This window comes from Lactuca virosa, chromosome 8 (assembly GCF_052849685.1).
Source record: "Lactuca virosa cultivar CGN04683 chromosome 8, Lactuca_virosa_CGN04683_v6, whole genome shotgun sequence".
Lineage (NCBI taxonomy): Eukaryota > Viridiplantae > Streptophyta > Magnoliopsida > Asterales > Asteraceae > Lactuca > Lactuca virosa.
In genome coordinates this window covers 79,364,964-79,380,186 of record NC_136433.1, presented here as the reverse complement: position 1 = coordinate 79,380,186, position 15,223 = coordinate 79,364,964, and positions in this window count along the sequence as shown.

Here is a 15,223-nt window from a genome sequence, read left to right as displayed (position 1 = left end):
GAATATAAGATATTATCATCTCATGATCACTCATGATAAAATCCATGAAGTGATTCAAATGAGTGCAGGTTGAATCCAATACTTAGAACTTATGAGCACTCATGAGTGTTGTAGCACCACTTTTTCCAACATCTTAGACCTCTACAAGCCAACCCATGACAGTCTTGATTCATATCTACTTCCAACATATGACCGACTGTGGATGGTTTGAATAACTTAGTCATTCAGGAAGAACGACCTAGTTATTCTGGAAGTCAAAACATGCAAAGTGAAACACAAGAATAATCGAATCCAATATGGTCTCAGAACTTATGAATATAAATAGAACACCTTTTATTTATCACCATATTGATCACACATTATTCATTGCATACTGTTTCAAACTATCAACTTTATACTTGAATTAAAAACAATAGTTGTACCATGCCCCTAGCATGTACACTATGTTTTCTAAACACTAGTCATGCCATACACCAAGTATGCACACTATGTTTGTCTAAACATTAGTTATGCCATACACCAAGTATGCACACTAAGTTGTCTATGATCTTTACTCTGTGAAATAGATCGATTGAACATAATTCCAATTATTCTCATTTCACAATCCCAAATCCTTACCGCAAATGCAAGAATTCCAAATTCCTGCCATTTACCTAAATCTGTTAGATTCTAAACTTGTATGCATTGATCCTCTTGTAATGATTATACACAACGTCAGAAAGACTTGTCAACAGACATTACAGAGTATTCCAATGGAGATCAAATCCATGGAAATATCCTTCTTGCATTAAGTTTTTTTCCTAATCTTACACAGATTAAATCCACCTATGGAGACAACTCCATATTCCCATTTTTTACTATCATTTCTGAACAACAGTTGCCTCTTTTCAGAACATGTCAATATGGTCCTTCCAGAAACACTATACTTCCAACTGTCCCTGAGCAACCAATCTTTGGTAAACCTTAGATTGTCCTCGACAATTGCTTAATCATTTTAGTCGTATCCAATTCTAGACCTTTTCCCCTTCTTAATGCCTCAGGCATTTGGAAAATTTAGAAAGGATAAATATTATAGCACATGCAATCGATCCTGCACCCAAAGCAAATGGGACACGATTCATGATGTCTCACATAAAGACATGATTCTAGGTCAGTCTTTTTGCTATAATATCTCTATTTCTATTTGCCAAGCTCTCATAATTCAGATTATGAAAAGGGATGCCGTAATCATAATCGAATTTTAGAATGCAAATAATGGGCCTATATATAGAATTTCCTTATGTTGAGTCATTCCAACACAAAGTTCATATATATACCCTTGACTAAAGATGATTAAAACCTCAATCTAAGCTTTTAGAATTGAAATGAAGTATAATTTCCTCTCCCTTAGTTATAGAAAAACAACTTTTCAACCCCTGCAACTTCCGGAATTGAAACTTTTGTTTTCTATCATTAACATTGCTATCTTTCAATACTAATTATCATGCTCCCACTAACATGATGATTATTAGCATAACACTTATGATCCCACTAGCTTTGACATGTACTCAGAAATCAGCTGGACTTCTAGAAATCAATACTTTATTGACTTTCTTACCAAAGTTCAGACTTCCGATACGAGATGCTTTGATAAAACTTTATCAAAATCATACACATTTCCTTAGATAGCATAGATGTGTGTCTAATCAATTTCAAAACTATGAAAAGGGATGCCGTAATCATAGTCTCAATTGTTTAGACCTTTGTCATTCCTCACAAGTCCATGTTAGTGTGCCGGTTAACCACACACGCTCCACTAACGACTTTGAAAATGCAAATATCACAAATGTTTTCTACTTAAAATCTACTTAGTGAAAGTGTTTCCTCACCATCATTTTCATGAATCGGAGAGAAACCTTATGACACTTAGATTTTTTATGGTGTAAGTGTTCTTATCCAAACCATATGGACTGAACTCAATCTTACTTTCTTGCCACCTGGCAGCATAAGGGCCTGCCATTGCTTCCAAGTTGTTATGCAACCAATTGAGAACTCTCAGAACTCATATGCATAGCCAACTTTAACTGGAATGGGCACAGAAATAGAGATATGTCAACACGATAGGTTATAAACCTCACGTCGTGTACTAGTGATGAACTATAGGTTTTTATTCTTGATTAGATCTTGAAGCTTGTCCAAGATCTCTAAGACTCCCACTGTCCTCTTGACATAGAAGACTCAGTTGTCAAATATTCAAGAGATAGTGTGGATTCTTTATCAAGACAAACACTTTACACAATTGGCCTAAGTTGGTATTTGTTTTATCCAAAACATCACAACTTACCAATTTCAAATGTACAAGAGTAGGACACTTTTACTCTTACATTTGACAAGTGTTATAAACCTTTCTTTAAGATATGTCACTCATCTTACAGTCTTGGAGTATGACTCTAAGACTTGTTTTGGAACGAAGTATGACTCATCTTCTTGATTTAACCATTCCAACAATTCAAGATTCCTCTTCTTAGTCATAAGAATGCACTAAGATGTCCTTAGAGGACTAATTGTGATATGGTATCTTAATCATTAAGATTATCACAAAACATGATACTAAAGTACTCTCCCATCTTTTAGATTTGAGAAACTTTTATCCTTCTGCCTAATTTGATTCTTCTCATTCGTTCTGCCATACATCAAAACTTTTCCAATGTTTCAGAATTATACTTAAACTTGTAAGTATAATCATATTTACCAAAGTTACTTTAGTAAATCATGACGAATAGTCTTATCGATCTTTTGTGGTGGACTTGACCAGTGCACAATAATGTGTACTCGATCCCTTAGTCCTTCACTTGACTCACATATACATGTGAACAAGGAATTAGTCTTAATTTTCCAAAGATTCTCATTCATCATACTATACAACTTGCATGATTCCAAGTTTCGGTCCAATTGAGAACTTGGGTGATGAGAATCTTTCCTTATTTGGTAAATTATGACCCTACCACAAACGAAAGAATCAAGTCCATTTTTTTCAATATTGCTATCAATGGAATCATATAAACAACCATTTGTCACAAATGCCATTGTAAGGATATTTAAAATAATTATAAAATTAAAACCTTTTTCTTTTATTTTAAAACTTTGCGGAAAAAACTTATCCTTACAGTGCAAATGCATATGAAAAACTTGTTGTTATCTATTCCTAAGCAATATAGCATAACTCCTAAGCAACAGCTCAAAAATTCTGATCACCAAACCATGCGATCGAAATCCATCTTCGCGATCAGAATCAGCATATACTTCTTTTAAGTTTCTTTATTTTTCTTTGATTCTTAAAACAACAATATGTGACCCAGTCACATCATGTAATGAGAATCTCATAATAGAAACTTAACAGAGTTAGATAGTGGACTTCACCTGAAGTAGAATCAAACATCTTCACTTGATCAACCCTATGATCCTTCAGGTAAATAGGCAGTTTTGTAACCAATGCCCCTTCTTTTGGCAATATAAACATATGGACTCTATGGAAATGGTACACAGGACTATCACAGACTTTGACTTTCTCTTTATCATTTGGTCAACCGAGTTGACTATGGCCGATCCCTTTCCATTGGGAAGAGAAAGCCTTTTCTAGATATCCAATGTTACCATTGTCAATGTCCATTGGGAAGTTGATCTCCTAATCAAATTTGCTTTACTAGTCCTCAAACCATTGCTGATTCAGCAGCACCAAGCAAATAGATAAGATCATTAAGGGTCAAGTCATAGTCTGTTTTATAGTAGTCCCAAAGGAACTCACTATGTGACTTAGAAAGTGATTTAACATCCAACTTTCTTAAGACTTTGACACCCAACTCTCCCGGCTTGTCAATATGTGGCTTCATCTCCAAGATGCAATCACACATAGACCTTGCTTGCCAATAGGGCTTGAGTGACCTTGAACTTGTGGGTTAGGGAGAATAATGGGAGGAGGTGGAGGAAGTGAAGTTCCAAGAGATTTGGGAAGATCATAAATGTCTGAACTAGACATCTTTTGGGAGATATTCAAGATAGTTGATCTAAAGTCCTTAATATAACACCCAATATGAAATATTAAGGCTAGGACCCAACACAACATTTTATAACTTGGAAGAGGGATGTCGTAATCCAGGTTATAAAATATTTGAAGGTAGGTGAATGACGATTCACCAATTTCCACCATGAAAACGAAATAATTTATTAGGTTTTAATTGGTTTTTGAAACTCCTAGATTCTCTTAAGATTCATTGAACTTTTCAATGGCATGTTTCAATCTCGATTGTGCCCTTCAGGTTTTGTGACTGGGATGCCGAGGATCACAAAACAATGTATGAATAGCCATGCAAATATACTTGGTACCCTTAATCTTTATCACTTAATCGATGTGCCGGTTAATCACACGCGCTCCATCGATCCTATGAAAAACATTAAGTTACCCTTTGCCTACCCTGTTAAATGCAGGTTAGTGTGCCGGTTAACCACACACGCTCCACTAACCGACTTAAGCAAAGTGCAAAGTGTAATTTCATGGGTTAGCACCAAATTCACATTTTCCTAAGTAACTAAGATTGGGAATTTATAAAAGTTTAGTTACTTAGTATTTATCATTAATACTTTTAATGAAGGGAGAATTATAGTCCTTGTCCTACCCGTTCGGCTAACGACCCTCCACTAATCAAGGAAGCGGTGGGTGAGAGTGGACACCCATTAAGCTGCCATTTTATAGGCAACAACCTTATACCCCCTTATAGACCAGCTTCGTGAATGAGGCCTACTAACGGTAATACTGGCTTGCTCTTACATATATATATATATATATATATATATATATATATATATATATATATATATATATATATATATATTATTAACTTATAATACTATAAAGCATTAGGGTTGAATTTTAACTTTTAAAATTCTAAGGGCTTAACTTGGAATTAAAGTATTCATAAGGGAAAACTTTTCAAATTCCAAAACTTGAGGGCAAGTTTTTGAAACTATTCAACATTATTCAATTCCATAACTTATGTGTTTAAAGTAGTTTTTAATACAAAAAAACTCTTCAAGTTCCATAACTTGAGGACAAGTTATGGAAGACTTTAAACTATTAAAAGAATGTAACTTTTCCTTTATTCATAACTTATGAAATATTTATGAGTTTTATGATTCTTAAATGTGACTTTTCATGTAACTTGAGGACAAGTTACAAAAACACATTTTAGAAACAACTCTTAGATTAAAATGGATTGAAAACAACAATTTCACATAACTTTCCTATTAATCTAAGCAACTCATAAGAACAAGATAATTCAAATCAAAGTTTTTCATGAAATTAGCCTAACCATTAAACTAATACAAAACATGAGTCTATTGATAATTATCTTTGAAACTGGATTAGAATGAACATTACCACATCAAAAACAAGTTTATAGGTTCAAAAACAGCTTAGGGTAATGATTCTAGTCCAAATCCAGCCTTAAAAGTCGAAAATATGCTGTCAGGGGGTCCTACTCGTCGAGTGTATGAACCTACTCGACGAGTAGGATGAGTTTCCTCATGGACTCGGCGAGTCCATCAGTGGACTCGGCGAGTCCAGTGCCCAGACAACCCGAAAATCGATTTTTTCAGCATTTTTCAGCACTTTGCATCAAGTATAATTGAAAACAAGCCTTGACTCTGATACCACTATTGGGTTTTGAGCATTCTAACACTCCTAAGTGTACATGCAACCCTAAATCCCTTGGATCTATGTTTTCTCTATTATACATGCAAATATGAATATTCCAAGGTATTACCCTATCTAGCATACAATCTATGATACTTGGGTAATAAAAACAAGTTTGAAGACATACCTTTTTATGTAGCTTGATTCCTTGATGCTTAAGAGCCGAGTGCCCCAAGTGTGACACCTCAAATGGTTCACACAACATCAAAAATACACTTTGAATAACTTAGAGAGAAATGATACACTTCATGAAATCGGCTAGCCCTCACCATACACACATAGTTCTCTCATGGTGTCCGATTTTGACAAGAATAAGATGCTTATATAGTTTGTCACAATTAGGGTTACACCATGTAAACCCTAATTGTCATGGCCTTTCATTTCCATGATCCATGGGTACAAAAACACCATGGAGCATCCATGGAGCATCCTATGGGTTTTAACCCAACTTGATAATCCATGGAGCATTAGCCCACTATACAAGTATGGATGATTTACACAATCAACCCATATAATTAATTAGTCTCCTTTTGATCACTTAATTAACTCCAAATAAATTCTTGATCAATACTAATTAAATAATCTTATTAATATATTAGAACTTATAATATATTAGTAAACCTTAAGTGTTATTTCTCTCATTTTAATCTATCAAAATGCATGATTCCATGCAACCCAAATGGACCATGCCAATCGGGTCAAGTACATACCAAATATAGTTATGGACTTAGACACTAATCCAACAAGTACAACCCTGCTACCATAGCATAGACTTCCATTCTCCCCTTATCAAGCCCTACACTTCGCCCAGTTAAGCAACAAAGGTATATCCCGAACAAAAAATTCCATATGCAAGGAAGACCAGATTTCTTGAAATCACTGATCTTAACGAGTGGTGGCTGATGACCCATCTCTTTAAAAATGAACATAACTTGATCAGTAGTAGGTTTAAAGAATGGAGGGGAATTTGGAAATACCAAGATTTGAGTAAACAACTTCTTCGTGTGTCGAATTCGCTTTTCATTCACCAGATTGAATGTGATTATATCAGTGGCTTTGCTGTAGGAAGCAGTGGAACCAGGGATTGATAACCATGACAACGGGACTTCAAAAGCATTAAACATCGCAGTTGCGAGACCTGAATGTTGAAGAGCAACAATCAGCATCTTGAGTTCTTCAAGATACATTGACACATCTTATTCAACCTGATAGTTGGTGCTTTGAATCTTCATAAGTGGTTGAGATGCAATTTCTTCAGTAGTGGTGGTTGGATCAGCCGCCATTGATTAGGGTTTTCAGAAATTCTTGAAGAACAGAGAAATTTAGGGCTTTTTGATCGTCTGTAAATTTGAACTTGTAATTATAAAAGGAGATAAGAATTTCCTTTTATATGTAACCCCTATTGAATTCCAAACGTTTTCTTGAAAGAGTATGGCACGTTTGTCCTTGAAAGTCGCACCACTAGCCGTTAAACGCACCATGTTAGATAAAGTTCCTTGAAAGTCGGTCCACGTTGCCAAACCGTCACATCAAACTGTTCGTGAGTACCAAGTGGATAAGATTGAAAACCTTCGACATGGAGGTTAGGATCTTTCGTCTTTGGGATTAGAGACAAAGTCATATGCCAGACTGTCGAAATCATCAGCCTGAGTTAGTAATACTCAGAACATCAAGGATTTCGTGAGTTCAGTGTGCCAATAGAATAAGATAAGAAGCAAACTAACGAAAATTTGGGATCTGTGATGTAGAAAAATAAAATTTCGACACAAAGGCAGTTAAACCTCGGGCAAAGGTTGCTTCGTTAACTATCAAGAGAGATAATCAACAGCTTGTGTATGTTCCCGTGACTTTCAATCGAATACTTGTAGAGAAGTATCGAAGGGCTTCATTTTCAAGGCTTCGTGGGTGGCTTAAAAATTCGTTACATATCAACCTAAACAGAAGGTGAGTAATTGTAACCGAAATTACTTGTTTGACCAGTGTAGTCAGTGACAAGTATGCTTTGATTGAAATATATGAAGTGACTTCGAATTTCAAATGAAACTCACCCGGAAATTATATTCAAGAAAAAAAAAATTTGAACCGGATCCTGTTGGGTAACAAATATCGTGGGTTTCGACTATTTGATCAAGATCACGCAAAAGAATTGAATATGATTTGGAGTTTCGAAAGTTGGTACTGAAACAAGTGTTTCGTGAAAATATAGAACATAGTTCCTGTGACATCCCCAAATTCACGGCCAGAAAAGACCGGTTTCATTTATGCTTTTAAAATAATATCAGAGTAAATCCATTGATTTAAAAGAGTTGCGAAATTTGTCCCCAAAACAATACATGATAAAATAAGGTTTATCAAAGCATTTCTTAAAGAAATGTATTTTCATTATATATCAAAACTCGGGATGTCATGTTCCGATACAGACACAAAAGCATAAACAACAGAACATAGACCTTACACAGTTATATACAACTACTGGTCTATAAACAAAAACATCTTCACAAGTTCTCCAACTTATGCTCTCGCGTCGCTACCTGTAATACAAAGAAACTGAGTGGGTCAGGCTTGGGAGCCTGGTGAGCATATAGGGTTTTCAACCCACAATAAATAATTATATTTAATTTCACCAACCAACAATAACCCGATTACCCATTCCCGTTATCCTCACTTTACGTCCCTAAAACAACAACTATCACAAGGGACCTAGTCTAGGATTTTTCATCGGAACGGACACTACTGCAAAGGGGTTTCCTCAGCAATGAATGTCCTAAGGCAACCATGAGGGGGATAGAATACATCAAATGAACACCCAAGTTCACTACACCTACAAGTTATGAGCCTGTCAGCGTTCCACTGAACTGTCTAGAAAAGTCTGTGGTCGTCATCCATATTCTGCTGGACGACTAGATCACAATTAGTCAAACATAATGCCTTAAATAACTTGTATATGGTCTTCATTGGAATCAACATGTTACTTCGTTTGAGAACTTTTCTGTGAATCCTTTATCCTCAACTCTATTACTTCTTTGAAGCAGAGTAGATAAGGGTGTATATTGTTGTTTTGATTCAAAATCATAATCACTAGATGAAAATAGAAACAAAAATATATGGGCTTAAACTGGAAACAGTTGAAATCGAAAATAGATGTTTGAATAAGGTTTTATCGTGAACGAGATTAATGAACTTCATTTGTAATTTCAAAATATTACATAGAAACATCATAATACTACACAAAATTTTAGAATAATCCATATCAACACATAGTTTAGTAAATAAATCACAATCTTACCAAACCAAAATGTCTAATTTATTCATGTATTAAATCCTATTTAAATGTATTCTTACTACCTCATCTAATTAATCAACAAAACAACATTTGAACATAAATTTTACTAAGCATAATAGTTAGAATACTCATATATAAAACCCTATTTAAACATAACCTATACTAGAAACTAATTAATTAACAAAATACCTGGAATAACTATTCTACGCTCTTCATCCGAATCATGTATTTCAACGGAGATGATTTTTTGAGAGATTCATCAGGAGATGTATTCCAGATTTGATTTGGGGTAGAATGAAGTCGTGATTTCCAAAATATTGGAGTTTTAATCAACTGATTTGGGAAATTTCTAGGGATTTAATCGAGAAATTTTATGAAGAAACTTTTAATCATAATCAAAGGTAATCGTAAACAAAAATTTAATATTAATTAATGGACTTTTTCACAATCAAAGATGAACCAGAATGAAAGGTATTAATTAACAGATTTCATGGAGATGAGAGTTCTAGGGTTTGAAAGAGAGCTTTTTATTTGAGGAATAAAGATATGAAATGGGATATCACATGATTCAGGGACCAAGAGACTAAAGCAAATTGACAAGAATAACCCTCCGTGTCCATGAATTAATCTTCAACCTTGAAATAATTTCAAAATTGCCATTGTCTTCCATCATTTTTTTTTGTTTTAATCTCAACCCTAAATTATTTATAAAGAATGGTTCAAATCTTTTCTCCTTCTCTCACAAAATCCTATTGTCTCGTACGAACCCAGACCTATATATATATATATATATATATATATATATATATATATATATATATATATATATATATATATATAGTGTGGATTCTATGAGAACTCAAAAAATTATGAGGACTGCGAGTGTCACCACCACCCACTTTATCAAGGGCACAAACATTAAACTCATTACTTGGAAGTGGCGCGTTAGCATGCGACACACCTCCGTGGTAATTAATACGGATTCAATAATTTAATCACGTGCAGCGGATGTCTATGAAACATAATTTATGTGGGTTTTATTATATGTTTTCATTTTTTTTTAATTTAAAAAAAAATAAACATATTTATTCTTGGTTTTAAGGTTTATAATTTTTTTTCATTTTTTATATGTTTTTTTTAACTTTTTTTGTTTTTTATTTTTTATATTTTTTATTATTTTTTATATTTTTAATGTTTTTACTACATATTTCAAGTTACTGGTGTTTTTTAATTTTGTTTTAATTTTGTAGATTTTTTACACTAAATATCAGTTAGAGTTTTTAATATTTAACAATTATAAAAATTTTAAATAATAAAAATATTAGGCATCATAATGTTTTTCGTTCATTCTATTTTTGAATCATATTATTTTTTGGTCATATAATTTTGAATCATAGTATCTTTTATCATATCATTTTTTTGAATCATATTACTTTGGATCAATAATATATTCAATTAAATAAAGTTTTTTTTTTCATAAATCAAATTTTGGATCATTATATATTTCGAATCATAAAAGATATAATTAAGGATAATGAAATATTTGAATTAAAATATTTTTAGATAATTACAATTTAAGGATCTTAAATATGTTGAATCATAACTTTTTTTAATAAAAATATTTTGACTCATCTCATTTTGAAACATATTACGTTCAATATTTAAAAAAAATTATAATCTTTTAAAATAAAGTTTGGTATCTAAACAACCTTATTTATAAAAATTCATTTTCAAATATTTCATAATATATGATATATATGACAAACCTTTAAAATAAGTTTTACTTTGGAGAATATAAATTTTCACGTCTTATTTTTTATAAAAAATTAAAATCATTTAAACAAAATACTTTTATCCTTAACAATAAATTTTTTTAAAACTTTCTTTTACAAACTCACTAAAATAGTATTGCGAAAAATTCTATCATTTATTTTTTTTAACTAGAATTAAAAAGATTTTCGTTATATTTTATAAAAACAGTATTTCTTAAAATTAAAAATAAATACCTCAAAAACTTATTTTTAATTTTTTTTAGAAAGTCACTAGTATAATAAGTAGAAATATCTCTTATATTTTCATGATGTTTGTAGAATTTTTTTTCTGAGTTTTTTTATTAAAAAATTAAAAAAATAATTTTTTTTCTTCAAATTTTCTTGATTATGGTCATTTTGTAGATAATTAAATTTTAAGAACTTTATTTTTTTTTCATAATTCTTTTTCAAAGATTTAAAAAGTTATATACAAAAAACAAAGTGGTTGGAAAAATAATGTTCAATCAATGGGAGGGAGTCATGTGATAGAGAGATAAAAAAGAGAGAGAGGGGGGGGGGGGGGGGGTTAAATTTTTTTATCGAAAAAACACCAAAATCTGGCACACAATTATAGAAAACGTCATATTATCTCGCAACATTTATACGATAAATAAAATTAAATCTTAACATTTTATTTTTTCAATCCTAAGACAAATATTTGTCATCGTAGTCATCACTAGTTTTTGAGTCCCCACCGATCCTTGTTATATATATATATATATATATATATATATATATATATATATATATATAGAGAGAGAGAGAGAGAGAGAGAGAGAGAGAGAGAGAGACCCACACACACACACACAAATGACATATTTATGTGTGTTCGGCACGTAGCGTTTGAGAGCTTCTTGTTTCTAGTTTTAAGAAAACGCTCGTAAAAAAGAGAAAACTTCATTTGGCGATAAGAACGTTTAACTTTTAGCCTAAACAAACGCTCAAAAATCAAAAGCTATATGGAGAATCTTTCAACAAAACGTTCCACGATCAAACGTTATCCACTACCCGCTACTCGTTAACTGCTATATGTTACCAACTAGTTTTGTCGAATACGTCATTGGTGTTAATGACATGGTTTTTATTTGGTTTCAATACATGAACCAAAAGTTTTAAATTTATATCTTACCCACTATCACCTACCCGCTACCCGTTAACTGATATTTGCCAACAACTAGTTTTGTCGAACACGTCCTTAGTATTAATGACATAGTTTTTATTTCGTTTCAATATAGGAACCAAAAGTTTTAAATTAATATTTTTAAGATATTTAACGTATTTGTAGTTTGGATATAGAGGAGTGTGTTTTTCTTAATTAATAAAATGTATATTTAAAAGAACTTTAGAAAAAAAAATCAATAAGTTAGTTGAATAATTTTTAAAAAGTTAACTTTTAAATTAATTTTCGATAAAGTTGAACAATTTAAAAAACTCAAAAATAAACTCATTTACAAGATAAATATTGCATGCCGAACATAGTTTTAAATATTTATGTTATTAAAGGTAATAAATCTTATCATGTTACATCAAAATTGGTCCACAAGTTTTGAAAAAAGATGTGGTTTTAAATCTTTGCATTTGTTAGGTTTTATCGTTGGTTTGAAACGTGGGACATAGCCACTTAAGAGAAATTGACATAACCAATGTAAGGTTACGTTTGTTAATCATATATTGTTGGGAAATCGAAATAGGGTTATAGAAAATCTGGATCACAAACAGGAATCGTGTAAACACTTTCCTTGTTTGATATTTCGATCCTAAATGCCTTGGGTGTCACGAAATCCAAACTGGGATAATTCCTGATGTAACAATTTTGATTTTAGGCACAAAAATAAGAATCAATTTTGAGAAGAAGATGAAGTAGAAAGCGTTTCCAGTTTTCTGTGTTTCAAAGGAGTCGTCCTTTTCCCGGACTTATCCACTCAACGGATAAACGAGAACTGTTTACATCTTTAAAGAATGACAGATTAGTCCTTGAATTTGCATCTTTAAAGAATAACAGATTCCCCGAACCCCGCCCACTCACCAGGGAGCGGGACCCCCGACTTGACACAGTAGATTAGGGTTCGGTACAAACAATGTTTGGTAAATACAAGTGTGCACTCCCTTACCTCCTAACTTGTATTATAACTAAAAACATTATTCTTGAAACACTTGTTAAGTCCATTACACTAAAATATATTGGTGATAAAATCACCAACATATATTTGGTGTGAAAGTGAGATGAAACTAAATTGAGTAAGATTGATACGTGTCAGTGATTAACATTAATAAAAATATATACACATTCAATTAAACAAATATACGAAAGAACTTATTATATACAAATGTAGAATCCTCACAAAGCCGCACCAACGAAAACCAAAAAATTTGAAACCATTATTCATGTTGTTAACGTTTAATAAATCCATATAAATAATTGGATTAATCGAATAGAAGTCATCAATTTTGATATTCGTCATAGAAAATATATTAAAATTATGATCTAAATATGCATTAAAAATAGAAAAGAAAATCAGATTGACGACGAGTTAAAAACATTATTCTTAAGAATAACTAGAAAGGTTACCCCCGCTACGCGGGGGCCAGAAGCTTTCAATGTTGTTTCCGAATTGATAAATATGACAGACATAGAAAGTGCAAGGATGAAAAGTTCGGGCTTTGCCCCGAACCGTTTTTTTCATGTTTTTATGAAAAAATGTAAAAGTTTTGACTGCAAGAACCAGAAGTGTCAAAATGGCTAAAGAATTAAATGGGTAGGAATTAGCAACTTTTTAGAAAAGGGATCAAAGTTGTCAAACCGTTAAGTTTTGTGGCCAAACTTTAAATATTAAAAGGTTCCAAAAAAGTGTAAAAATATTGATTGCAAGGACCAAAAGTGTCAAAATGGGTAAAGAATGAGGAGCAAACTTTCCAAAAAACATCCAAATTTAGTATTCCTAACTTTGAAGCCCAACAATAATACAGGGACCAATTCTGCCAAAAAATGGTAAGTTCACTATTCCTTTTCTTCATAACTTTAATATATATATATAATTAGTCCCCTTAATTTGCTGATGGGTTGAATAGCTAAGACCATCCCATAGCACCCTCAAATCTAGAGGATGTAGCCATGTAGGTAGTGATTCTACAATCTCTTCTCAAGAACATAGCATAAATGCATTTTCTGTGGATTAATTTGCCAACTTGGATATGTAAAAGTGATTCAACCAAAAACGAACGAAAACACTTGTATTGATAGTCACTTCCAAAAGTTACGATAGTTCATGAAGGGTGGCAGTCTTACACATAGTCAGAAAAAACTGTCAAAACGTTTTTCCCTCCAAAACTAGTAACCGAAAAAAATGTTAACCGGAAGTTAAAATTCAGACTAAATTTTATGGAATACCTAGACTTCATCTTTGAATTAATCTCAATACATATCAACATATCTATTATTAAAATTAAACTTGTTGGCGTGATTTGTCACCGAGTTGTCTTCCTTCATCTTCACATTTATAAATTGTCAGAAAATATTATCTTTCGTCGAAGGTTATCATACATCTTAGACAACACCTTGATCAACTCAAACATTGTTTTCTCACAGATAATGTTGTACACAACATTCTTCGTTATTGACAACCTGACCACACCAAAGACATGCCGATCTAAAATTTCTTAATCCTACTACTTCCTTACTTATGGTTTTCTTATTTGTTCAAGGGTAGGCGTACCTTTTTTTTATGTTAAAGGTAATACAATAATAAAAGTATAATGAACAATAAAAAAAACATAATGATTTAATGTGGTTCATTTGATCAAGCTAATAAAGTTACGTCCATAAACGAACCAGAAATAGATTTTATTGACAATTTTGACTACATACTTTTTGTATTAAGTTTACCATCATGCTGCAAGATGTATTTATTTTAAACATTTGACCTAATTTTCTAGACTAAGGCCTATGGGCCTATGACATCATCGACATAAGCTGACCCATCATAGTAAACTTAGTGCGAAAGTTACGTAGGTCAGACATAAGTAACGCGAACATGGAAGGAAAGCTTGTGCTTCAGTGCTTAACTTTGCTGCAAAGACTCTTACTTCGCTTCTAAATCATCGAATGAGAATCTACTAGGCAAGGTTGTGCTCCAAACCCTGTATATTGTTTCTCTATTGAAGTCTCTCTCTTGAGCCTTTGCTCTCGTCTGGAGATTAGCGATCAACAACTTCTCCACCTCCCTCAACCGAAGCTTGTATTAAAAATTGTGCCCTTTACTATATATCGAAGCTTGTATCAACAACTTTTCTCCAATGTTCCACTCTTAGTCAAGGCACTTCCCTGGTAAATTTGCCTTGATATTAGACTCTAGTACTCGCAAATATGTATCCTTGCCATCTTGGTTTTATACACTAAAGTCG